Here is a 4,479-nt window from a genome sequence, read left to right as displayed (position 1 = left end):
TTTAATAAACTCTGATTTGAAGAACTGTGTTTATGAGTAAATCCGACGCTAAAGTAGGGTCACCGGGTTCGGGGCCCTACATCAAGTCTCAAGGATGAATTGATATAACTCACCAAAACGTAAACACATAATAACTAATATTAAATAACTCTCAATGTCATAAGGAGGAAATATAACTCAAAAACCTCTATTACACATGACTCATGTTTCTCCAGATGAACCCTAACTCGATTGCATCTCGTGTGTGTTTCTAATGTCTAACCATAACTCGTATATATAATAACCTATTGCTAGCCAAGACATTACTAAATATAATAATGTCTTGGCTACCACCACCCGCGGCCCGGTTTGGCCCAAAGAAAGGACCGCCCCTGCCGTCGGCCACAACCACCGTCTACTACCACCACCCACCGTCCGCCTCCACCACCCGCCATCACCGTCCACCACGAGCACCCACACAGTCCGCCACCACCACCGTCCACCACCCACCACCATCATTCACCCACCACCACCACCATCGGCCTCCACCACCGTCCACCACCCACCACCCACCGTCACCGTCCACCACCACTATCACCACCCACCATCGGCCACCTCCACCGTCCACTGCCACCTCCACCGTCCACCACCCACCACCACCGTCCATCACCACCACCGCCCACCGTCCACCACCATCGTTCACCGCCTACCACAATCGTCTGCCACCAATCGTCCACACCACCCACTTCCACAGTTCGTACACCACCGCCAATTATTTTAGCAGTCTACAGACGCTAAATGACTTCTATATATTGTGATATATATGATAGGTAACTAATTTTCAGTTTATGCAAACGATATCCAGTTTATAAAACAAACAATATTATATTTTCAGATTGAAGACCTTCAGACCGCATCTTAAATTACAAACATGAAATCAAATGAAATCAGATTACTGACAGTTTTTGTCTTAAACGCATCTTAAATTACAGACATGAAATCAAATGAAATCAGATTACAGACAGTTTTTGTCTTAAAAAACAAAGAACACCTTTATCTAATCAACTATCTGATATAACACAAAAAATTGGATGAACAAGAATCTCTCAGATAACAGTTAGAAAGGATATATGAATAAAAAAAAATCAATTTGACACACATAATAGCTATAAAAAGAGTTATTACATTAAAACTAAAGAATTATTACAAATATTATATAAGTTCACAAAGAATTATTACATTAAAACCAAAATAAATACCTTATTTCGTTATACAAATGGTCATAGTGCTTATAATAGAAGGATCAATATTAATATGTATTTTTTTTTCAAAATTACAAAGCAAAATTCAGAATACCATATAATTTTGAATGTATAAAATACAAGTCAAAATTACATAATTAAACTTGAATTTTGACTTTGACATTGTGAAAATTTCATTCACGAGCGTATTTACAACCTTTAGGATGACAAAGTTGGGATACTTTGCTCATTCCTAAAGAAGTTGTCAGGATCAACTCTAGTCTTCACTTTTACCAGCCTCTTGTAATTTGTCTCTTTAAAATATTTATGTCCATAGACCATTCCTTCAATATAAGCATTGCTTCCATGGGTGTTGATGCCAATATCTAAATCTCTATAGTTCAGAAATGCTTCTCTAGGGTTCTTCGACACAAACGGAGTCATGTATTCGTACATCAGCCGTGTGAAATTCAAATATCTGTTTGCGGCTTCATCACCAAGTTCTTCCCAGTTTACTTCGTATTGAATCTTTGCTATGTTACCAGATCGATGTGGAAAGGGCTTTGCAAATTCTGATATTTCGTTCATTCTTCCACCATATGGGTTGAAAGCCAACATTTGGTTTTCGAGTTCTTTCATCCTTTCAAATATGAACTCAAACCCTTGTTTAGAAATAGGGTTTTGCACATAATCAGATTTGATCTTGAATGGGTTGAGTCTTTGAGGTGTACGGCTTAAGAGAGTCGTGGTCGGAGTACCAATGGCAAAGCCTGTGTAATAAAGCACCGACTCAACCCAACTCATTTCAGTACAATCTGATTCCTGTAACCCTAACTCAGGAAAATCTTTGTTCAAGAGTGTAACAAGATTCCTTGAGTTTCCTAGGTATAACGTTGGAAAAATAGCAAGGATTGTTTTTTCACCGTTTGTGTTGTTCGTGACATTAAATGTCATTCGAAGGAAAAGATTGTTATCTAGCTTATCAGCAACTTGTACCCACCGTTCGGCGATGGTGCTAAGGTTTTGTTCCTCTCTTCTTGCGATGGTAAAGACCGTCACAACTTCTGGAACACGAACAAGTTTGATCTTGTATGCTAGAACCACCCCGAAACTAACACCACCTCCACCCGTGATGGCCCAAAACAAATCTTCACCCATACTCTTTCTATTCAAAAGCTTCCCATTCACATCAATTATTTGAGCATCAACAATATTATCAACGGATAAACCATACTTTCTCATCAAGTTACCATACCCTCCACCACTAAAATGTCCACCAACACCAACAGTCGGGCAAACACCCGCGGGAAAGCCATGCTTGTTACTTTTCTCCGCGATTCGATAGTAGACTTCACCAAGAGTCGCGCCGGCTTGAACCCATGCAGTTTCTTGTTTGATGTCTACATTTATCGACCTTAAATTGAACATGTCAACAATAAAGAAGGGTTGGTTCGTGTTTGTAAGGTAGGAAAGACCTTCATAATCATGGCCACCACTTCTCGTTTTCATTAACAACCGATTTTTTTTGCCACAAATAATAGCTGCCTGAATGTGGGAAACATGTTCGGCTGTGATGATTACAAAGGGTTTTGGTGTCGTAGATTCATTGAACCGAAGGTTTCGGATGTAATTTTGCAAGACGGAGGGGAACGATGAGTTTACAGGAGTGTAGACCTCTCCGGTGATCGGAAATGAAGGGTCTGCTCGGTTGTTTAGACATTGAATGAAGCGATCTGTAACAGAAGTTGCAGAAGATTGGGTAGAGAGCAAAACAAGGAGAGTGAAAAGGGATGTTTGCAGGTTGAAAGAAGATATGATTGCCATTTTTGCATGGTCTGAGATTACTTGGTGCATGCAATTTATAGACGGTCTAAAGTCATAACATATGTTTGAACTTCAAAAATGTCATACTAAAATTTAATCCGTGTTTTTAAAATGATTTTTCCTTCAAACAACTAAATTTTTAAATGAAATTGTATATGTATATATGTGTGTATGATATTGATATGATATAAATAAATAAATAGATTCTGGAAACAAAAATGGATAATTGAGAAAAAATTCTGGACACAAAAAAAATGGATAATTGAGAAATAGCAATAGCAACTTGTATGAGGTCTACTTTTCAATAAATAAAACACGTTTTCAATTCTTTCGATTTTTCCATTTCAAATGACACTTGAGCATATTTATGAAAACTTTGAAAATACGCACGGAAGCAATTTCATATGTACTTTCACTTTTAAAAGTAAAGTAAAAAAAACATTGAAGACTTTGAAATATACAAGTAAATAGAAAACATGGTTTTATTGTCGTGGGTTTTTCCTGAAACAAAAGATGGTAAGTTTTAGCTACCTAATTTCGTTTGCAACTGTGAGCCTATGGATCGTCTTTTACCATTGGGTTACTCTGGTAGCTGAAATTTATTTGTTAGCCAGAATATATGTTAGTAACTTTAACAAAATTTAATGTGTAGGTAATTAGAACAGCCTTTTGACCAAGGTTTAGCTTTATGTGCACGCAATATTTGTTGGTAGTTTCGGACCATATACACAAGTCGATGAATATGGAAGGATTTGAGTCGACAAGTTGGTTTAGTTTCATAATTGTAACATTATAAATATGGTAATGTCTTTGTCACAAAGTTAGGGTTTTATTATAAACATATAGCTTGGTTAGATGCTTTAGATGTGTGATCAACAAAGAATTATAGTAATGAGTTTTTGAGTCATTTTTCTTCTGCAATAATAAAGTGTTTATCGATCCTGATCCTACCTTGAATATGTTGCTATTTTATTGTTGCTAAAAAAATTGAGATTTATGCCTTTATCTAAATGTTTTTTTGCACATATCCATATGGTCTTTTCGCTTTCTTTCTTCACTAGTTATTATTAGAAATCGTTATTATCTTTATAAAACAAAGTGTTAGCCTAAATCAATCTCCTCGTTCTTAAGGTGGAGATTGTGGGATTAATGGTTTGTGTTGTATATTTGAAGGTCTCTCTACTATGCTTGGCACACTCAACACAGTCCTACACAACCAGAATAATCTATCCTTATAGAACTGTGCGTGTGTTGTGTTCGTAAATGACGAAAACATTTACAAAAAAACTTAAGGGTGGCTACCATGGTTTTTCTTTTAGTAACTTATTGTGAGTAAGGAAGGTGTTGGTAGTATCAATCATTGTTGTCAAGCATTTGTCGATATGAAGAGGTCCTTGCTCCTTGATTCTGACTACTTGCTTGATGTGGAGTATGC

At 37.0% G+C, this 4,479-nt stretch overlaps 1 pseudogene; it reads right to left on the bottom strand.

The window, feature by feature from the left end:
- Positions 1-1,414: 1,414 nt before the first annotated feature.
- LOC143573537 (berberine bridge enzyme-like 8 pseudogene) lies at positions 1,415-3,074 on the bottom strand (annotated as a pseudogene).
- Between the last annotated feature and the right edge of the window lie 1,405 nt (positions 3,075-4,479).

This window comes from Bidens hawaiensis, unplaced genomic scaffold, assembly GCF_021521415.1.
Source record: "Bidens hawaiensis isolate Kalapana, Puna unplaced genomic scaffold, B.hawaiensis_p1.1 tig00026585_1, whole genome shotgun sequence".
NCBI classification, from domain to species: domain Eukaryota; kingdom Viridiplantae; phylum Streptophyta; class Magnoliopsida; order Asterales; family Asteraceae; genus Bidens; species Bidens hawaiensis.
This window is presented reverse-complemented; position numbering and strand designations above follow the sequence as displayed.